At 45.3% G+C, this 24,033-nt stretch overlaps 1 long non-coding RNA gene across 1 annotated transcript in view; it reads right to left on the reverse strand.

Annotated features, from left to right (window-relative positions):
• Positions 1-24,033, reverse strand: part of LOC130293834 (uncharacterized) — a 204,493-nt gene that overhangs the window by 94,442 nt on the left and 86,018 nt on the right. The window contains exon 2 of the long non-coding RNA XR_008848312.1: positions 6,451-6,539. This is a non-coding gene — a long non-coding RNA (uncharacterized LOC130293834). The remainder of the gene's footprint in view (positions 1-6,450; positions 6,540-24,033) is intronic.

Here is a 24,033-nt window from a genome sequence, read left to right on the forward strand (position 1 = left end):
CCGGGATGCGATTCGCGATGCGGGTAGCGCCCGCTCGCGATGCGCACCCCGGCTCCCCTACCTGACTCGCTCTCCGTCTGTTCTGTCCCGGCGCGCGCGGCCCCCGCTCCCTAGGGCGCGCGCGCGCCGGGTCTCTGCGATTTAAAGGGCCACTGCGCCGCTGATTGGCGCAGTGGTCCCAATTAGTGTTTACACCTGTGCACTTCCCTATATCACCTCACTTCCCCTTCACTCCCTTGCCGGATCTTGTTGCCTTAGTGCCAGTGAAAGTGTTCCTTGTGTGTTCCTTGCCTGTGCTTCCAGACCTTCTGCCGTTGCCCCTGACTACGATCCTTGCTGCCTGCCCCGACCTTCTGCTACGTCCGACCTTGCTTTTGCCTACTCCCTTGTACCGCGCCTATCTTCAGCAGCCAGAGAGGTGAGCCGTTGCTAGTGGATACGACCTGGTCACTACCGCCGCAGCAAGACCATCCCGCTTTGCGGCGGGCTCTGGTGAAAACCAGTAGTGGCTTAGAACCGGTCCACTAGCACGGTCCACGCCAATCCCTCTCTGGCACAGAGGATCCACTACCTGCCAGCCGGCATCGTGACAACAACGTATGTTTGATTAAACCAAGAATACGGAAGTGCTAGCGCTTTACAGGGTAACGCATGTTATATCGAGGTGGTTTTATAGTGATGCTACCTTACAAGCAGGTAAATACAACATATGTTTCACTAAACCAAGAATACGAACGTACTGGCAATTTACAGGGCTAATGTGCATTATATGGAGGTGCTTTTATGGTGTTGTTAGCTTGCAAGCAGGTAAAATAACATGTGTTTGATTAAACCTTGAATAGGGAGGTACAGGCGCTTTACAGGGCTAATGCAAAATATGTGGAGGAGCTTTTATAGCGCTTTTACCTTGCAAACAGATAAATACAATGTGTGTTTGATTAAATTAAGAATACAGAAGTACTGGCGCTTTACAGGGCTAATGGGTGTTATACAGTTTGTGGGCACTGTTATAGCTCTGTTACCTTACAAGCAGTTAAATAAGTTTACATGATTAAACCAAGAATACATAAGAACTGGCTAATGCATGTTTAACCCCTTAAGGACCCTTGACGTACGCGTACTTCATGACACCCTGGTACTTAAGGACCCATGACGTACGCATACGTCATGGAGAATTCCGGCCCCCGCCACGCACCGGGCGGGGATCGGACCGGGATGCCTGCTGAAATAATTCAGCAGGCATCCCGTGCAAAGGCCCAGGGGGGTCTGATGACCCCCCCATGTCAGCGATCGCGGCAAATCGCAAGTGAATTCACACTTGCGATTTGCGCGATTCCGGGTCATTACGGGTCTATGGTGACCCGGAATAGAAGGGGAATCGCGGGTGTCCATGGCACCCACAATCTCCCTGAAGGGATAGGAGTGAGGTGGCAGGGGTGCCACCCCTCCTATCCCTGCTATTGGTGGTCTAGACGCGACCACCAATAGCAGATCTGGGACGGGGGGGTTAAGTTTCGTTCTCCCCGTCCTGCCCACCCACAATATTCGGGGCAGGACGGGGGAAACCCAACAGGGACCGGCGCCGAAGATCCACTTAACAATCCGGAGGCTGCGGTCGACGGAGATCTGCGGGCGGCGACGGAGATCGGCGGGCGGTGACGTCGTGCGGCTGGATCCTACGGAAGCCAGTGAGTTGCCTAGCGACATCTGGAGGGTACAGTCTGAGACCACTAGATAGTAATCTCTAACTGTAGCCCTCCAGATGTTGCAAAACTACAGCTCCCAGCATGCCCAGACAGCTGTTTGGGCATGCTGGAATATGTAGTTTTGCAACAGCTGGAGGGCTACAGTTTGAGACCACTATCTAGTGGTCTCTAAACTGTATCCCTCCAGATCTTGCAAAACTACAACTCCTAGCATGCCCAAACAGCTGTTTGCTGTCCGGGCATGCTGGGATTTGTAGTTTTGCAACAGCTGGAGGACCACAGTTTGGAGATCACTTTGCAGTGGTCTCTAAAACTGTAGCCCTCCAGATGTTGCAAAACTGCACATCGCAGCATTCCCAAACAGCTGTCTCGGCATGCTGGGAGTTGTAGTTGAGTACCTCCAGCTGTTGCATAACTACATCTCCCAGCATGCCCTTCGGTGATCAGTACATGCTGGGAATTGTAGTTTTGCAACAGCTGGAGGCACACCGTTTGGAAAATACTGAGTTAGATAACAGAACCTAACTGAAGGTTTTCAGTACATGCTGGGAGTTGTAGTTTTGAAACAGGTACATTCACACGGGCAGGTTTACAATAAGTTTCTTGCTTCAAGTTTGGGCTGCGGCAAATTTTTTGCCACAGCGCAAACTCCTAGCGGGAAACTCACCGTAACACGCCAGTGCGAACGTACCCTAAAAACACTACACTAACACATAATAAAGAGTAAAACACTACATATACACCCCCTTACACTGTCCCCCCCCCCCCCAATAAAAATTTAAAACGTATTGTACGGCAGTGTTTCCAAAACGGAGCCTCAAGCTGCTGCAAAACAACAACTCCCAGCATTTCTGGACAGCCACTGACTGTCCAGGCATGTTGGGAGTTTAGCAACAGCTGGAGGCACCCTGTTTGGGAATCACTGGGGTAGAATACCCCTATGTCCACCCTATGCAATCCCTGATTTAGTCCTCAAATGTGCATATGTGGGCGTAAAATACTCTGCGGGCGCACAACAAGGATCAGGAGTGAGAGCGCACCATTTACATTTGAGGCCTAAATTGGGGATTTGCACAGGGGTGGCCGATTTTACAGTGGTTCTGACATAAACGCAAAAAAATAAATACCCACATGTGACCCCATTTTGGAAACTACACTCCTCACGGAATGTAATAAGGGGTACAGTGAGCATTTATGCCCCACAGGTGTCTGACAGATTTTTGGAACAGTGGTACGTGAAAATGAAAAATGTAATTTTTCATTTGCACAGCCCACTGTTCCAAAGATCTGTCAAATGCCAGTGGGGTGTAAATACTCATTGCACCCCTTATTAAATTCTGTGAGGGGTGTAGTTTCCAAAATAGGGTCACATGTGGGGGGGGGGGGTCCACTGCTCTTGCACCACGGGGGGGCTTTGTAAACGCACATGGCCCCTGACTTCAGTTCCAAACAATTTTTTTCCCCAAAAACTCAATGGTGCTCCTTCTCTTCTGAGCATTGTAGTGCGCCAGCAGAGCACTTGACGTCCACACATGGGGTATTTCCATACTCAGAAGAGATGGGGTTTCAAATTATGGGGGGAATTTTGTCCTATTACCCCTTGTAAAAAAATGTTTTTTAGGGAAAACTAGCATTTTAGTGGAAAAAAAAAATTACACATCCAACTTTCACGAAAAGTCGTCAAACACCTGTGGGGTTAAGGCTCACTGGACCACTTGTTATGTGCCTTGAGGGGTGTAGTTTCCAAAATAGTATGCCATGTGGTTTTTTGTTTTTGCTGTCCTGGCACCATAGGGGCTTCCTAAATGCGACATGCCACCCAAAAACCATTTCAGCAAATTTTGCTTTTCAAAAGCCAAATGTGACTCCTTCTCTTCTGAGCATTGTAGTTTGCCCGCAAAGCATTTTACGTCCTAACATGGGGTATTTCCATACTCAGAAGAGATGGGGTTACAAATTTTGGGGGTAATTTTGTCCTATTATCCCTTGTAAAAAATTAAAATTTGAGGGAAAACTAGCATTTTAGTGAAAAAATAAAAAATCGTTTTCACATCCAACTTTAATGAAAAGTTGTCAAACACCTGTGGGGCGTTAAGGCTCACTGGACCTCTTGTTACCTGCCTTGAGGGGTGTAGTTTCCAAAATAGTATGCCATGTGGTTTCTATTTTGCTGTTCTGGCACCATAGGGGCTTCCTAAATGTGACATGCCCCCCAAAAACCATATCAGAAAAACTCACTCTCCAAAATCCCACTGTCGTTCCTTCCCTTTTGAGCCATCTACTGCGCCCGCTGAACACTTTACATACACATATGAGGTATTTTCTTACTCGAGAGAAATTGGGTTACACATTTTAGGAAAATTTCTCTCCTTTTACCCCTTGTAAAAATTCAATAACTGGGTCTACAAGAACATGCGAGTGTAAAAAATGAAGATTTTGAATTTTCTCCTTCAATTTGCTGCTATTCCTGTGAAACACCTAAAGGGTTAACAAACCTTTTGAATGTCATTTTGAATACTTTGAGGGGTGCAGTTTTTATAATGGGGTCAATTGTTGGGTATTTCTAATAAGAAGGCCCTTCAAATCCACTTCAAAACAGAACTGGTCCCTGAAAAATTTTGATTTTGAAAATTTTGTGAAAAATCGGAAAATTGCTGCTATACTTTGAAGCCCTCTGATGTCTTCCAAAAGTAAAAACATGTCAACTTTATGATGCAAACATAAAGTAGACATATTGTATGTGAATCAATATATAATTTATTTGGAATATTCATTTTCCTTATAAGCAGAGAGCTTCAAAGTTTAAAAAAATGCAATTTTTTAAATTTTTTCATCAAATTTTGGAATTTTTCACCAAGAAATGATGCAAGTATCGACAAAATTTTACCACTAACATAAAGTAGAATATGTCATGAAAAAACAATCTCGGAATCAGAATGAAAGGTAAAAGAATCCCAGAGTTATTAATGTTTAAAGTGACAGTGGTCAGATGTGCAAAAAATGGCCGTGTCCTACAGTGAAAATTGGCTGGGTCCTTCAGGGGTTAATGGAGGCACTTTTATAGCACTGTTAACTTACAAGCAGGTGAATACGTATTCTTGGTTTGATTAAACCAAGAATACGTAAAAACTGGCACTTTAGGTGGCTATGCTGCATTCTCGGCAATTTAACTTACATATTGCTATTACACGTTTCTCAGTTGTACTGTATATGCCCGGAAAAATGCTTGCTGGAATTTTTAGTCCACGTTGAGACTTCTGCAGGAAGGGACAACAAAGGAGGACCCTGAGATCAGTCCAAAGCTTTGCTCAGTAGTTGTACAGATATTTGTATGTGCCTAGAAAAAGCCTGGCTGATATATGTGGGATTGACAGGAGGTCCCTGAGCCCACAGATACACTGTGTTATTGTATTAACCTGGGATTGTGCTCACTGCTCAGCCAGCTGTGGTGGATATTGTGATATGATTCATAAGGCTTTTGGGATTGATCCTGCAGTCGCTCTTGCTCCTATTGGTCACACACACTGTCTATCTTTATCTATTTCCAGAATGGCTGCAAATGATTCTCCCTTTGCTGTCGTCTATTGGCTGGGAGCTGATTGGCACATAAACCAACAAATAACAACATGCAACATGTGAAAGTTGCAAGTAATGCTTGTCCTGACATCAATTCACTACCCCCCCCCCCCCCCGTGTTTCCTGGTTCCTTTTAGTGCCAGAATGCCATGTGTTCCTCATCCCCGACATTAATGATTTTGCACATTCACCCCTCTCCCCCTTCCTGAGTCAATATTTGGTAAAACCTAATTTCACTGAAATTACAGTTGAAGTCTTTTGGGGGTATGTCCCACCTTTGCTCATCTAGAGATGAAAACTTTTATCTATTCTTCTTGGCAAAAAAACGAAGTCCAGTGAGAATGGATGGAGACGTCTGTGAACAGACAGGTCTGGCCAGTGACTGGGCCATTTTATGACATAAACATGCTTTGTATTAAACCAATTCATTATAGCTATGGGTGTATATTTATGGTCATTGGGGAAGATTTATCAAAACCTGTGCAGAGGACCTCTTGCCAATAGCAACCAATCAGATTGCTTCTTTTATTTTTCACAAGTCTCTTTAAAAATGAAAGAAGCGATCTGATGGGTTGCTATGGGGAACTGCACCACTCTTCTTCTACACAGGTTTTGATTATTGCCCTGCTGAAATATGCCCCCCCCCATCCCAGTCTCAAGTCTTTTGTAGATTCCATCCATCTTTCCATCAATTCTGACCAGTTACCTTGTACTTGCTAAAGAGAAGGACAGTGGGCAGTGCTCAGGGTGATGGGCAATGTTGAGTTTCCACCACACATAGCATTTTGAGGTAAAAAATGTTAATGTTGTTCTTGTTTGACCAGATAACATTCTCCCACAGGTCTGCTGTGTCTCCCACATGGCTTGTGGCATATTGTGATACACGCACTGATGATAACATATAGTTACTTATGCATCCAATCTTTTTATTCTCATTGTTGCTTGTATTTTGCATGTTGTGTTGATCAAAGTCAATTTAACTCTATTTAAATTCAAGTATGGAACAGTAGAAAATGGGCAAAAAGTAAAAAAGAAAAAACTTTTGTATATGTTAATGTATATTTTTGTGTTATTGGCACTTGAAAATAGAAAAGTGGTGTAGGTAGGTCAGAATATTCCCCACATACTACATAGTACATACAACTCCTTGGTCTGCATAGAACATTACCTGCTTCTTGATAACCTCCTCCCGAGTGCTGAGAGGCGTTTGTAGTCAGAACAGGTCAGCGTTATCCACATACAGCATCTTATATATCCCTGAGGAAACATAAACCACAATTTGCATAGCTATGTCACTATAAAAGAAAAAAGGGGTGAAGAGATACAGTCATACACTCTAGATGACTGGGAAGGAGAGACAGAAGAGAAAACGACAGAAATATTACAGTGAATTCCTACCGGGCTTTAAACTTGTAGATCCTGGCATGTAGAAAAAGCATCTCTAGAAAATAAAAGCATTGCAGAAATCTGTCTTCAACTTAAAGGGGTACTCTATCTTCAGGTTAAAAAAAAAAAAAAAACGAAAAAAATAAATAAAAAAAAAAACACCAGAACTGCTAACTTGTCTTCCCCAGTTCTGAAACCACCGAAAATCTATTTATTATGTGCATCTTTAATCCTCCCCCCTACCATGTCTTCTCACTACTTCCTGAATGAGCAGTTGCCCAGTACTGCAGTTCCCAGAATGCATTTCTTTCTCTTATCACTCTGGGAGCTGAGGAAACAACACTACATAACCTCCTGTCAGGGATGAATCATGCATAAACATGCGGAAGCTGAAAAATTTGTGATAACCCTCTCCAGATATAAAGATGTATAATTTTTAAAGGCTTTTTTTGCTTAAAAGCAATTGTGCTCTGTGATTCTCATGGCAACTGAAGCATATGTATTTTACTGCAAGGCGATATGCCAAAGACATTGCGGGCCAGAATGGCCCTGGCGTCTGGGTGGGTATGTGTTTTTCTTTTGTATTAGAAACTACAGTATATAGTGTATATGTGTATACAGTTCTTACAGAGGTAGTCTTATGATAATAAACCCATATGGCTATTAGGGCATACGGATTTCATGGGGGAAATCCTGTTTGTGAGCCAAAATGGAGAACCATTCTGTATGGTCTAGTGGACTTGTGAGAGTGCCAATTAGAAAGAACAGAAGGAGTTCCTGGTTCCTTAATTTTTTTATTGGGTGTGTGTTTTAAAGGAAAATGGTCACCCAATACAAAAGGTTATAGTGCGGGTGAACAGGTAACCAATACAGGCTCTGACTAATATACATACCTTGAGTCTGGTGCCCGGTCCCTTTGAAGATCAGCTTCTATCTGCACTGAATTGCGCACTGGAGGTGGGCCCGCCGTCTGGATTTCAATATTCATTGTCACTGGTCACGTGAGCGCTTATTAGGCTCAAGCGATCAAGTGACCAGCGACCATGAATATTCACATCCAGCTGGCGGGCCTGCCTCCAGCGCTTAATTTAGTGCAGATAGATGCCAATCTTCAGAGAGACCGGGCTCCGGACTGAAGGTATGTGTCACACTTTGCGCTTCGGCCACACGCACGTACCCGGCGGGGCTGGGATTTGCATCGCGGGATGCGCCCGCATGCGAATCCAATGCCCGTCATTCACCACGCTCTGCTGCCGCCTCCTCCACTGTGTCTCAGCTTCAGCGTGCGTGTCCCCTTCTCCTAGGACATGTGCGTCGGAGCTCTGAAATTTAAAGGGCCAGTACGCCGATAATTAGCTGTACACCTGACACTGCTCTATAAAGTCCCTGCACCTCCCACAATTACCTGCTGGCTCTTCAGTGCCCCTAGCCTGAGATTAAGCATTACATATTGCCGGTTTGCCTAACCCATGTATCCAGACCTTCCCGCTACATTATTTGACTTCACACCTTTGCCGCCTGCCTTGACCTTCTGCTATGTTTGACTACGGCACTGCCTTATCCTTTGGTACCTCACCTTGCCTAGCTACCTGTGTGGTCGAGCCGTGTTGGGGGTAGTGACCTGGTTGTCGCTTGCCGCAGCAAGCCCATCCTGCCTTGTAGCAGGCTCTGGTGAAGACCAGCGGCACCTTAGACTCCGCTCCCCAATACGGTCCGTGTCATCAATCACACAGGTTAGAGGATCCACATCCAGCTCCGTAACAGCATGTTTATTAGTCAGAGATCCTGCATCGGTTTCCTGTTCACCCACACTATAACCCAGTGTATTGGGTTGGATTAACAGGTGACCATTTTCCTTTAATGCTGTACTTGGGAGAGAGAGAACCTCCAGAGTAATCGTAGCCCGTTGAGGGTTAGATGACTACCACTCACATAGTCTGCACTTTTTGGTGAAAGCAAAGGGGATTGGTGGAAGGGTTCTGAGTGGTGGAAGATTGTTGACGCTTCCAAGTATTTTGAGTTATTTTTTACTTCTTAGGATAGGGACTTCCCACCCAATTATGGGGATAGGGATCTCTTGCCCCACCCTGAGTAAATGGAGCAGTAGCATGCATGGCGTACAAGATCTCATGTGTGTGTCAGAAGTCAGTGGTCAGACCCTGACTGATCACATACTTATTTTGTATCCTGTAAATAGGTGATAAGTTATATTCTAACTGTATTAAGTGTGATGGAATTGTTCATGGAACTCATACAGGAAAACAACTGTGTCTACATAAGGAGACCATTTCTCAAACCAATGATTTTCATTTCGACTCATCTTTAAGCAAATAGCTTCTTGACGTTTTAAAGAAAGACTGAAGAACTTCACTCATCCATCTCCAAAGTTTTCTGCTTTTTTACTTAATCATCAAACAATAATATAGCCCCGCGGTTCACATCCACAAATGAGATGAGATTAAGTGAACTAACACTCAATTAATCTGACAGTGACGGCAACAAGACCCAAGATTAAGAGCTGTGACTGTCTGTTTCCATAAGAAGGATGACTTGTAAATACTGGAGCCTATTTCTAATGAGACAATGAGAGTGTATAAGAACACAATATATGGCTAACATCAAGAGCATTCATTACTGCTCGTACTATGCTAAAGATATAGTCACACGATGGAAGTGACACATACACAGTATATTGTCATTCTTACCATTAGGGTGTCTCATCAAGAAAACTGTTTCTCTGTGAGTCTATAGGGGGAGTCCACACAAGTGACCAGCTGAATGTGGCTGAAATGTGGCAATTATAGGCCCTTGTTAATTTAAGTGAATAGACACTACAAACACTACATTAGGAATGATACAGCACAGGACCAGGGAAAAAGTGGTGTAAGGAGTTTATATTTCACCCAGGTTACTGTCTTAGACAGTCACAAAGCAGCCAGAGAGCAGGTGGCAAGAAAAAATGTATTTCCCTGCTCCACTCCAAGTATTTGAGAAGATTGTGGCTAGTTCACCTTCACTGCTAAGCCGTGTTAGGGCGCATTCACACTACTGAATGTCTGACCAAAGAAATTCCGGGTGGACATTCTGTGCACAGCAGGTGCTGACAAATCTGTCGGCGCTAGAAGATGTGACATCACCATCAACGTCAATGCATATCTGAGCGGGTGCGTCAAATGACCATGGAAATTCAGCAGCATGCATGGTGCAGCGAAATGCTATTGAAAACAATGGGAGGCTACTGCACTGGAATTTACAAAAGGAATTTCATTATGTAAAGGGCAGACAGCTCACAAGCTGATGTTTCTCCATCTTTAGGGAAAAGCAGTGCTGGGAATGGAACATCTGTTCTGTTTGTTTGGGAGCTGTGCAGTTTGCTCAGTTCTACATGGTTAGTAACCTTGTGTATATTTGTGTGACTATAAGGCTAAGTTTCCACTTGGTTTTTTTTCTCGCAGTTTTTGGAAAACTGCCACTGCACTTTTTGAGCCAAAACCAGAAATGTATTCAAAAGGAATAGGACATATAAAGGAAGGACTTAAACTTCTCCTCCCATATGGATCTACTTCTGACTTTGGCTCAAAAACTGCAGTGGCAGTTTTCCAAAAACTGCCAGAAAAATCCAAATGGAAACTTAGCCTAAGGCGTCAAATTTGTATTATTTTCCTGCTTTGGAAAAATGAAACTTTTGTGGACAGTTGTACCATACTTGTTGGAGTGGACTGCATTTGTGTGCCAAAGTGCCCATCAAGCCCTGGAGATTGTGAACCTGAGAGCTAATCCTGTTAAATATGGTGGAGGCTGCACTGGCACAAGAATCCAGCAAGTTGTATTTCGTGAATTAAAGGAAAATTGTTATCATGTTCACCCACACTAAACCCTATACACTGGGTTATGGTGTGGGTGAACAGAAGACCGATGCAGGCTCTCTGACTAATATATGCCTTCAGACCGCCGCCTGGTCCCTCTGAAGACCACATTATATCTTCGCTGAATTACGCACTGGAGTATGGCCCGTCAGCTGAATTTAAATGTTCATGGTCGCTGGTCACGTGAGTGCTCAGTAGGAACAAGCACTTACGTGACCAGCACCCATGAATATTCAAATTCCCCCGGCAGGCCCGCCTCCAGCGCACAATTCAGCGAAGATAGAAGGTGATCTTCAGAGGGACTGGGTGCCAGACAGAAAGTATGTATATTAGTCAGAGACCTTGCATCGGTCTCCTGTTCATCCACACTATAACCCGGTGTATTGGGTTTAGTGTGGGTGAACAGGATGACAGTTTTCCTTTAAGTCTGCAAGCAAAACCAAATACTGCACATGGAGGAAAATGTTAAACAGCTGATTCAGGTTAATATTCAGTTGCAGAAAGCAAATGCAAACCAGCAAGAGACAAATGCAAACCAGCAAGAGGCCAACTGTTTGCTCATAGAGTCGACTTAAGCATCATTCAGAGAACAATAAATGCTGGACTGGTGGAGCAGATAAAGCTTATGGCTGAAAGGCCTTGTGTTCAGGTAGAACCTTTTTCTGCTGGTAGGAGAGTGCAAGCCTATCTGCCAAAAATTACTCTGGAGGACAATGTGGAAGCATTCGACTGATTTAAATAAGTAAGATGTCAGACAATACTATAAACTGAAAGCAGAAATTCTTGTTCGCTTAGGTGTTACTCCTGTTGTCAGAGCCCAGTGGGTACATACCTGGACATTTTAGCAGGATAAACCAGTGAGGTTGTAAATGTACAACTTAGTTCACCTGGCTAAAAAGTGGTTGCAACCCTAGATCTCTACCGTAGTCCAACAGCCCAAGTGGTCAAGGTAGTCCTATACTGATTTGTCTAAGCTCTGCCAGTTCAGATACAGCTCTGTGTGAGAAGTGGAGCCCAGGGATGTGAATCAGCCGGGTGCCCTTGTATCTGAACACTGAGAAGTATCTCTAAAACCTCTCACCTACTCGGCTGGCCCAGAAGACCTCTGAACTGGGTAAGGGTGCATTCTATTTGAAAAACATATACAACCGTATTCAAAACTTATTTATTGACCATCGATAAAAAACTTTGAACAACAAGATGTATCCAGTTGTGTAAGTTTTTATAGGTGCATGTATGTTGCCATTTATAAGATACTTCATCTAATATGTGCACCACGCAGGTATCACAAATGTATCAGGACCCGGAACCTCTGCTGCTGTGCCTACGTTATTGTATACTGCTCCGTCCACTCGCTATCTGAGTAATTAGTGTGCTTTCCGCTTCTGTTCTCCTTCCAGCTTAACCTTTAGGAATCCCTCTGTGTCACTGCCATAGTAGATAGTAGAGTGGAACAAAATTCAACCCTTAGAATTGAAATTTGGTCAGAACTTTGATAAGAGTTTGATTTGGCTAGAACTTTAACTTTGGGCGGTTTGATTTGGCAGAACCTGCTAAAATAACATCAGACACACGGCATAAAAAAGGCAGAAGAAGAAGGATCACTTGACCTTTGGAAATCCCATAATGCCTCTTCCAGCCAATCGGGAAGCAGTATAGGGGTGATGTCACATCCACTAAAAATGCCTATGCACATAGCTATTGGATGTGGGCCAGGAGGAGGGGAAAAGTGGTGGAAGGATTGTACACCCAGGTTTCTGTCTTACATATCCTAAAAGCAGCCAAAGAGCAGTGGCCTTGTATATAGTCTGTGTTCAGATGGACTAGGTATTTTTGTCTTTTTGCTATTTGTTTTATCTTCCTGTCTTGGAAGAAAATAAAGCTGATTGCGGCCAATTGCACTATACTTGGCTGGAGTGGACTGAATTTGTGTGCCAACCGCACCAGGCTAACCCAGGAGACGGTCATCCAGTTCTTTTTATTGTACCAAAGCATCATTTTGTTTATACATCTCTGATGCAAACCTGCATCTCCATGGTAACAGACAACAAACAAATCCAGTGTAGTCTGATCCTACAGTCATGCTTTCTTCCAATAGTCCTCTACTTCTTGGTAACCTACAGAATAATTTAACATGAAGCCTGGAACAGATGGAAGAAAATCTAACTGCAGAATTCAAGGATTTAGGGAATGTATCTAGTCTGTTACTATGGAGATACATTGGTCTGCATAGAGCTCCATGCCCAAAAAAACATTATTAATAAGAACTATGAAAAAGATACTTTGCAAGTTTTTATAAGATTATAAGATTTCAATGAAATAGTTTAAAAGGAATAAGACATTGGGTTTTAAATCATATGGGAACTTAATCACCTATTTGTGGTGATACGTGAGCTGATCGATCCATCATAGTGAAGGTATGTTTTTCAAATTAATGAGCCGCATTCTTTTACAATGAGTTTCTCTAATTAGACTCATTAAGCCGATTATAAACCCTAATCATCGAAACACAAACGTCAGGTTTCCAAATGGGGAACAGCTAAAAAGACCTTCTGCCATCATTACTATTACTATATAAAAAACATGATTTTGTTGTCCTATAACTTATGGAGAGATGCACGACTTGGGATAGCCCACACTTTACACCCTGTAGGAGCTCATTGGCCCTTTATGATAAAGAGGAGACCTCTGGCCTATTCTGACCTGTCCATTACAGTTAATATGTGTACTATTTACCATGAAATACCAATTCTGGAATGGAGGTACGTAAGAGACCTCTGACAACTGTGTTAACTTATAGGACCCCTGCTATCACACTGCGGGGGTCCGATTAGGGCCCTCAAACTGTCATTTCAGTCTTTGGATGACTTGATTGACATTGATCATGGCATCTAAGGGGTTAAATGAGGGACATCAACGGTCATGCTAATGTCCCTTATTAGAGGTGAGTCCAAGCTGCTTACCTTGTCTTACTTGCATGCTGTTTTACTGTGGGGTTCCACCGATGAGATACCAAATGTTCCACCCAACGCTCACACACGGCATGCCCCTTTGTGACCTTCTGTCAGATGTCTGTCCATGGTTTATCCAGTCTTTGTACATGCTTGTTTCCTTGGTTCAAGAACAGCCAACAAGTGCAGAAATACTGGGACTATACCTCCGGACCCGAACAATCTGCCCACAGTCACCACCTTTTACCCATGACAGATAATGGGTTGACCTCTCTTCTGCAGAGCAGAAGACAACATTTGCTGATCGTGATGTGGCCTCAAGTTGGTAATGGTCATAAGATATCAGGTCTCAGCTGTTCCAAATACACAATATGCATAAACCACATAGTTTTGAGAGTTGAAAAAAAGAGTATACCTCCAAAATTGACAAACATGTAGAAGGGAGAGAGAGAGAGAGATATTTGCAGTGTAAGATTTTTTTTTTTTCTATGCAACATTAGATTTGCTAACAGATGATAGAAGCTCAATGAAATGCGAGGAACCTGACATTCCTGTGTAAACAGCGCTCCCTCTGGGGAGATTCCTCCAAACCAAATCAGTTTTCAAATGACTTGATAGAAATTTCCACTGGCTTAATGATTTTGTTGTTGCATATGAGAAGAATATAAACAAATGCCAGCTGCTAATTCATACGCTCCATGTGACCCTGTAGCTAAAAAAACATGCATGAGTAAAGTCTGGACAGATGTCCCTGATCTGCTTTGACATATTTATTAACTTATCCCAGTCACAATAGATATTATTATTAAACACATCCTTATTTTTTTGTTCTGAATTTTGCTCCCATCATACCTTCAGGTGTAACACCCATGCCTTTAGGTGGAGCACTCATCATGCCTTTAGGTGAAGCACCCATGCCTTTAGGTGGAGCACCCATCATGCCTTTAGGTGAAGCACCCATGCCTTTAGGTGGAGCACCCATAATGCCTTTAGGTGAAGCACACATCATGTATTTAGGTGAAGCACACATGCCTTTAGGTGGAGCACCCATCATGCCTTTAGGTGAAGCACCCATGCCTTTAGGTGGAGCACCCATAATGCCTTTAGGTGAAGCACACATCATGTCTTTAGGTGAAGCACACATGCCTTTAGGTGGAGCACTCATCATGCCTTTAGGTGGAGCACCCATCAAGCCTTTAGGTGAAGCACCCATGCCTTTAGATGGAGCACTCATCATGCCTTTAAATAAGGCATTCATCATGCCTTTAGGTGGAGCACCCATCATGCCTTTAGGTGGAGCACCCATACCTTTGGGTGGAGTACTCATCATGCCTTTAGGTGGAGCACCCATCATGCCTTTAGGTGAAGCACACATGCCTTTAGGTGGAGCACTCATCATTACTTTAGGTGGAGCACCCATCACGCCTTTAGGTGAAGCACCCATGCCTTTAGATGGAGCACTCATCATGCCTTTAGGTAAGGCATTCATCATGCCTTTAGGTGGAGCACCCATCATGCCTTTAGGTGGAGCACCCATACCTTTAGGTGGAGTACTCATCATGCCTTTAGGTGGAGCACCCATCATGCCTTTAGGTGAAGCACACATGCCTTTAGGTGGAGCACTCATCATGACTTTAGGTGGAGCACCCATCACGCCTTTAGGTGAAGCACCCATGCCTTTAGGTGGAGCACTCATCATGCCTTTAGGTGGAGCACTTATCATGTCTTTAGGTGTAACATTCATGCCTTTATCTAAGAGCCGAGGAACTTGCTCTTGAATCACCCAAAGTGCAAGAAAAAGTGCAAATGTGTAACACTAAAAAAATGTGTACAAGAATGCGGTCTATCGCAAGCGAAAAGGCACCTGCGAGGTTCCAGGTTCAATGTCCCTTTTTGCTGAAACTACTAAGGGACCAAAAATGCTCCCGACATCCCCCTAGGCGTTAGCCAAGGTATCTGAGTCGTTAACGGTCGGTACCCTGCCCATGCAGGAGTACCCAGGATTTTTGCAAGGAGGTGCGGAACCTGATGGCCACACATACCTCCCCTAGACTGCCAGGAGGGACACGCAGAAGGGCTACCGCATCCCAACAATCCTGTGTGTACAAACAAACACGTAAAAAGTGACACAGTGACAAAAAGAAATAAATAAGTGTGGTTTACTGCCTGGATATCTGGATGGATCTATAAAAATTTCTCCGATCCTACATTCATGCCTTTAGTCAGAGCACCCATCATGCCTTCAGGTGTAGCAACCAATGCCTTTAGGTTGAACACCCATGCCTTTGGGTCGAGCACCCATCATGCCTTTAGGTGAAGAACCCATGCCTTTAGGTGGAACACCCATCATGCCTTTAGGTGGAGCACCCATACCTTTAGGTGGAGTACTCATCATGCCTTTAGGTGGAGCACCCATCATGCCTTTAGGTGAAGCACACATGCCTTTAGGTGGAGCACTCAGCATGACTTTAGGTGGAGCACCCATCACGCCTTTAGGTGAAGCACCCATTCCTTTAGATGGAGCACTCATCATGCCTTTAGGTAAGGCATTCATCATGCCTTTAGGTGGAGCACCCATCATGCCTTTAGGTGGAGCACCCATACCTTTAGGTGGAGTACTCATCATGCCTTTAGGTGGAGCACCCATCATGCCTTTAGGTGAAGCACACATGCCTTTAGGTGGAGCACTCATCATGACTTTAGGTGGAGCACCCTAAAATCCATGCACGTGGTAAGGAAATAACCCCATTAAAAAGCCTTCAACTAAATACAGAAGCTGGACAAGGTATTTATCCTTGAAAGGAATAAGGGTATATAGTAGTGTTTTCCAACCAGGGTGCCTCCAGCTGTTGCAAAACTACAACACTCAGCATTCCTGGACAGCCTTCGGCTGCCCAGACATGCTGGGAGTTGCAGTTTTGCAACATTTGGAGGCATGTTGGTTGGGAAACACTGGTATATAGGGTCATGATCCAGATAGGAATTTGTTGCAGATGTTTCTAGAAACCGAAAATCTACTGTTTTAAGTTTGCTTAACAGGAACCTGTCATCATAAAATTATTCTGTAATCTATCAGCATCATGTTATAGAGCAGGAAGAGCCGAACAGGTTGATGTATATCATTGTGGGAAAAGATTCAGTACAACTTGTAATTTATTGATCGAAATCTGATCTTTCCATGTTTAGGAGTCCAGTGGGAGGTCCTTTGAGTGACACTGCCCACTGGACTCCTAAAAATAGAGCATGGTTTTCAATCAAGAAACTAAAATGTATACTGACTCTTTTCCCACAATGATATATATCAATCTTCTCAGCTCCTCCTGCTCTATAACATGATGCTAATAGGTTACAAAGCCTTTTCATGGTGACAGGTTTCCATGGAGACCTGTGAAAAACAAAAGAATCAATCTGATGGGCAACTGGGCAACTGCCCCACTCTTCCTGTACACAGGTTTTGATAAATCCCCCCCCCCCCACCCCCAATGGGCATAAAAGCTTCATGGTTACAACACACATGGTGGTGCTCTGATTTGAACACTACTAGATTTGTTTATTGCAGCTATTATCTTGCTTGTGCATCCAGGTCTTTAGCATGGCCACTGGTACAAAGTTTTTATATTCACATGAATATAGTACAATGACAGTAGTAAAATACGGCTCTGAGCGGCTGGGCCTGACCCAAGAAAGCTGAGCGCCATAAACACTATAGCTGAGTGCAGCAGTAACACGGTGGTTTACTGATCTTATACCATCATAAATACATAAAGAGATAGCATATTGCTGGTATAAAAAGACGACATGGTCAACCTGAGTTTGCCCTTATATTATTCCTGCTTTATTTTTATCCTAGGACATATATGTGTTTATTTCAAGAAAGTTTATATTCACTTAAGGACTCTTTACACAGGCCTGTTATTGGCTGAATGAACATTGGTGGGAAGATTCCAGCCCTGCCTGCACAATTATTGAGCTGTGTAAAGGCTCATTAAAGGGGTACTGCCCTGAAAAACATTTTTTTTATTCAACTGGTGCCAGAAAGTTATACAGATTTGTGAATTACTTCTATGTAAAAATATTAATCCTTCCAATACTTACCAGCTGCCGTATATTACAGAGGGAGTTGTTTTCTTTTTGAATTTATTTTCTGTCTGACCACAGTGCTCTTTGCTGACATCTCTGTCTATGTCAGGAACAGTTTTGCTATGTGGATTTGTTGTTGACATGGACAGAGGTGTCAGCAGAGAGCACTGCGGTCAGTCAGAAAAGAAACCCAAAAAGAAAAGAACTTCCTGTGGATTAAGATTTTTTAATAGAAGTAATTTACAAATCTGTTTAAATTTCTTGCACCAGGTGATTTAAAAAAAATTAAATAAAAATGTTTTCCAGTGGCTTACCCCTTTAAAGGGGTACTCCAGTGGAAATCTTTTTTTATTTTAAATCAACTGGTGCCAGAAAGTTAAACAGATTTGTAAATTACTTCTATTAAAAAAATCTTAATCAGGGGGGCGTGGCTTGATGTGCACAAGATGAGTCGCATGGAGTGAGTGCTCCTGCCTGGACCGCTACATTTGGGGCCCCTATGTCTGCTATGGGAGGCAGATCCAGAAGAAAATCCCATAAACCTCGCTCCTATAACCCCAGCGACAACTCTGGTTCCATCATGCCTTACCTCACCCAGCGGGCACCACCAACCTCCGCCGCGAGCGGAGACTTCCGGCAGAGCTCCTCCTGCACTGACCGCCGGCTCTCTGCACTCTTCAGAGATGGCTGCGACACAGCCGGTTTCTTCATCTGCGGCTCCTAAACAGCAGGTCACCAAGGGCCATTCATCCCTGGACGCATGAGACACAGCGCCATGCTGTGCACGGAGGTGCGGCCTCCTCCCGATCCCCACACTCGATGCACGGGAGTGGAGGCTCCTCTGCACTTGAGATAATGCCTGCTCTGGAAGGTGAGCCTACACCCTGCCTGCTCTCTCCCTGCCATCAAAGCTACCCAACCCCCTCCTTGGCTATGGAGATAGTTGCAGCGAAGATCTCCCCCATTAACCCTTTGCTCCCTGCCAACCTACCTATAACTGGGACTAATATCTCTGTTGCAGGCTCTGCACAACAACTGCTTCCCTCTGCCTCTCCTTCACCTCAGGCAGCTACCCTCATGCCTGCTTCTACCCATATGCCATCACCAAACACCAGATCCTATGCAGCGGTAGCAATGTCCACCGCTACCCATATTTCTGTCTGCAAGCTCCCTCCACTGACTGACCAGCCACCTGTTCCCAGTCCTCCAGCCATTAATGTACTTAACTGGACAGATACCATGGACTCAGATGACTCGCATTCAGACAGGGACCAGCATGGTTCTGAGGCAGAGAGTGATACCCCTGACTACTACTATCTGCCAAAAAGAAATTGTTTAAGACTCCAATCAAGACTAATACAACAGTCGCATTGTCTGCTGACCATTCATCCTCAGATGATACGCTAACTGACCATGAGCAACCCCGCTGTCGAGCTCACGCCTCAGATCACCCTGAGACGCCTCAACACCTGCAAGCCGACCCGTCCTTACCATCGCCTGAAATGGCTGCGAATACACTGAAGAAGCACCCAGAGCTACAGGCTCTCTTGGTGCTACTGCCGACAAAATCGGACATCCAAGCTATGGCAACGGATCTACGCCTTGCTTGGAAACAAGACCTCAAACCCGTAAAAGCAGAGGTGCGCCTCCAAAGGAGAAGGTGGAATCCTTAGAGAACTTTCGCATGACTGTCATTAGTCAGATTCAGGCCCTGCAGGACTCCACCCTTAACCTCTCTCTACACCAGGTGGCCGAAATTGCCCATTTAGACGAGCTGGACAATAGAAATTGGCGAAATAATTTAAGGGTCAAAGTCCTACCAGAAACTGTAGCCCCTCAAGACATCAACCAAACCCTACAGAAAATATTTAATAAGATCCTTCAAAAGCCCTTAGACGCCCCCCTGGAAATGGATAGAGCCCATAGGGCTCTCAGAACAAAAAATCCTGATCCAACCAAACCCAGGGACGTCATATGTAGAATACACCACTTCTTCCAGAAAGAGGAAATAATGAAGAAAGCTTGTTTCCTGAAGTCTCTCTCATACAATAGACATCCTATTCACCTATTTCCTGACCTATCCTTACGCACTCTTAAACTGAGGACTGCACTCAAACCCCTGCTTCAATTGCTACAGAACGCCAAGATTATATACAGATGGGGATTCCCATTTTCCTTGATTGCCAAACACGGTACGACGACTGCAGAGCTCCGCTCCCCAGCGGACCTCCCACATTTCTTATCTACCTTCAAGCTTCCACAGGTGACCCTCCCTGATTGGGACAGACTCTTCCAGTTTACCACTGCTCCTCCACTGGGGCGCAACCCCCCCCACGCCCAGCGCACTCTCGCCAAGGCGGACCCAACCAGGCGTTCCGCCCACCTCCACCGAGAGGCAAGACCTGAGGACTGCATCAACTGCCGAATGTCTTAGACTGCAGATCGACCTTGAGGCCCTTTTGAGGTCTCCCACTCTGTCTCAGCAGTTGAGAACTATACCCTGATTATTACTTTCTGCCCCTATAGGCCTCGGGAGACCTGTTACTGTTTGATGTTGAACCTTGTTTCCGGAGAGATCCTACCCGATGCCGCTCCCCTCTCCGCCTGCTAGAGGCCTGACGTGTACTACCTGAATGTCTATGCCTAATTCATGATTGCATAGTTTTTTTTTCTTTGTTGTGTTTAAATCCCCACCCTGACCATCTGCCACACATAGCCCATATCCTCCCATACAATTGATTTTATCTGAGACGAACTATTGGTTCGTCTCTCCTGTAGCCCTTAGCCCCAACCTAGCCGCTGTTGAGGTATGATCCCCTCCAGTGGTATTGCTTCAAAATGCTATCAGCGGTCACGGCTGTGACCTATATTCCCTTTCCCCATCACTTGGCTCCTGCGTGCCTTCTGCGTTCCCCCACTAGCTGTGTGACTGGGCTGGTCCTAGTCTATTTCTTTTAGCCCTTATGGCCCTCACTTTAGCTCCCATGTGTCCATTCCCTTATGGAGACTTATTTCCACCTACACTGCATTCCCATCTAACCTCTTTTTCTCTCTCTCCTTTCTCTGTTCGCCCAAGGACTCTACTTCTCCTACAAGGACTGACAGGAGGTTCGGATGTCCTGGAGCCCCTTGGTGCCTCGGGTAAGTGGTTCCCCCTGACATTGACTGACAGTTATGACTGACTTTAAACTAGCTTCCCTAAACGTTCAGGGATTTAATACACCTGAGAAGAGGGCCCAGACCCTCTACTCCTTCCACAAACAGAGGGTACACGTCCTCTTCCTACAGGAAACTCACTTCAAGGAGGGACATATTCCTAAACTCCCCAATCAATATTACCAGACCTGGTTGCATAGTGTCAACCCAGACTTTCGATCTAAAGGCACCTTCATAGGTTTCCAAAGGTCCCTGCCAGTCACCATTACCTCTTCTAAACTAGACCCCTTTTCCCGCTATGAATTTGTCAACTGTACTATCCAGGGTATCGCCCTCACATTTGTGAACATATATGCACCTAATAGGGACCAAATCCCTTTCCTCATTAGGACTCTGGATGCTCTGACAGCCTTTTCTACTGGCCAAATACTCCTTGGTGGGGATTTTAATCTACCACTCTTCCCTCAGGTTGACACGTCCACTGGCGCGTCTACCATCTCCAATGCCAGGCTCAGAGCCCTGAGGAGGAAACTCCACACACTTCAACTCAGCGACATCTGGAGAGCCCATCACCCCCAGGATAGAGATTACTCATTCTTCTCACATGCCCGACAGATGTACAGTAGGCTAGACTACCTATTATGCCCACACCATCTCCTTGGTTCAATCATGCGGACAGAGATTGGCACAATGACCCTCCCTGACCCCACCCCGGTTTTTTGCACGATCTCCCTCCCATCTTTAGCCGGACCACATCCAACGTGGTGCCTTAATGAATTGCTCCTCCCGGACGTCCTGTGCTTACAGGACCTCAAAGACTCTATAGCCCATTTTATCTCGGATCATGCCTCGGACGTGTCTTCCAACTTAATCAAGTGGGAGGCTTTGAAATGCATCTTGAGAGGGTTCCTGATGAAACATGGAGCCCGGCTGAAGAGAGAGGCCTCAGCAAAGTTTTGTGCGCTACAATCGGAATTGCAGTCCCTTGAATCCCTACACAAGCGCACACAATAAGACAGGGTATATAGCGACCTTATCAAAGTCCGCACCGAACTGCTAGCCCTTATCAACTCCAAGCACAGACACTATAAACAATTGACGGGAAAGCTGTTCTATCAATGGGGCAATAAGTCAGGGAGATTGCTAGCTCAGCCTATCAAGGCAAGGAGGTCTTCTCTCTTCATTCAGACCATAAAATTGCAGACTGGTCCTCATTTCTGACCCCGGAAATACTGAGGACATTCTGTGACTATTACAAAACACTATAAAACCTCCCAAAACCACAGACCACGTCGGCCCATAAACCTGAGACACCCACGCTGTCCCAATACATTTTGGACACAGCACTTCCTCGGCTCCCTCAGGAGGCAATACAGGCGATGGAGGAGCCTTTTATCCAGGAAGAGCTACTAGATGCCATTGCCTTGATGCCTGCAGGCAAAAGCCCGGGCCCTGATGGCTACTCCTCTAAATTCTATAAAGTCCTCCGGGTGGAGATCGCTCCTACATTGCTTGCCGCATTTAATGATATCACACCAACCTCTTCCTCCCCCTCATTTCTGAGAGCAGTTATAACGGTCCTCCCTAAGGAGGGCAAAGATCCCCTTCTCTGTCCCAGCTATAGGCCCATCTCGCTCCTTAACTCAGACACCAAATTGTTTGCGAAGTTATTAGCTAATCAACTGGCCCCTTTCATGGAGTCCCTAATCCACCCGGATCAAGTGGGCTTCGTAAGAGGCCGTGAGGCTCAGGATAATACCCTCCGCACATTCTCTGTTATACACCTTGCTCGCAAAAACCCAACGCCCCCGCCTTCTTCTGTCCCTGGATGCAGAGAAAGCATTTGACCGGGTGGATTGGGACTTCATGATGGCCACTCTCACCCAGATAGGCTTAGGTAACACCATGCTTTCCCGTATTCAAGCACTTTATTCCCGCTCCCAAGCCCAAATTAGGATAAGCGGTCAACTCTCGTCCCTGTTCGAGACTTGTAATGGCACAAGGCAGGGCTGCCCTCTATCCCTGTTGCTCTATGTGCTCTGTATGGAACACCTTCTAGTGGCTATCAGTAATAACCCAGACATCCGGGGTCTCCCCATGCCCTTGTGCCATAGCAAATGTGCAGCATTTGCGGATGATCTACTACTCTACATCTCCTCCCCCCTTACTTCACTACCCTCTCTGTTGTCTACCATCAGTCACTACTCCTTCCTCAGCAACTATAAATTGAACATGTCCAAATGTGGAGCTCTCAACATTACTTTACCTCCCCGCACGGTGGCACACCTTAAATCCGCATATCCCTTTAAATGGCAACACATTTCTATCAAATATTTAGGGATCCAGGTTCCTTCTGACATACCAGACACCTATAGACTTAATTACCCTCCACTTCTATCCACAATCTGCAACAATTTAACCAAATGGGAGAGGAAGGACTTTTCCTGGATAGGTAGGGTAAACATCCGTAAAATGAATGTCCTCCCCCGTCTCCTCTACCTTTTCTTCTGTCTGCCTGTGACACCCCCCCCGACATTTCTTCAGGGAACTCACGACACTCACGTCCAACTTTGTATGGGCTCAAAAGCACCCTAGACTCGCGAGACACGTACTGCTTTGATGAAAACAAGAGGGGAGCCTAGCCCTATCTGACGGTCTCTTTTATTATTTGGCAACTATCCGAACCCCGTGTACTCGACTGCTTTCACCATACATCGGACAAACAGTGGATACCACTCGAATCTGCCGTAGTGGGTTGCGACCTGAGAGCGATGCTATGGCGCCTCCGCACCACCACCCACCCACCGACGACATGCGCCCTCCCGCCGGTTCTTTCCTCCCTATGCCAATCCTTGAAAAGGTATATGACAAGACATCCACTCTTTACTCCGGATGGCCCTCTTATGCCCCTATTTGACAATTGGGCTTCCCCCCCCCCCCAGCTCAGTCCTGCACCTCCTTTCTCTCATTCAGCCAAAGGGACTACGTGACGCTCCAATCCTTTCTCTCTTCCTCCACTCTAAAAACTCTCGAGAACATTCTAGAGAGCGCACCCCCCTCTCATACGCAGCTCTTTCAATATATACAACTACAGCACTTCTACTCTACCGCTAAGCATACCCTCCACCTTCAACGACCATTGACCAGGTTTGAAATGCTTTGCACATCGACATCTTCCGTATCACATGCAATTAGCGTACTATACCCCCTCATCCTGGAACTACAGACAGATAAACCCCTCCCCTTTAAAACTAGTTGGGAACGAGACATTGGTCATCCGATCTCGGAAGCGGACTGTTCGCTTGCACTTGC

Source organism: Hyla sarda, chromosome 1 (genome assembly GCF_029499605.1).
Source record: "Hyla sarda isolate aHylSar1 chromosome 1, aHylSar1.hap1, whole genome shotgun sequence".
NCBI lineage: Eukaryota > Metazoa > Chordata > Amphibia > Anura > Hylidae > Hyla > Hyla sarda.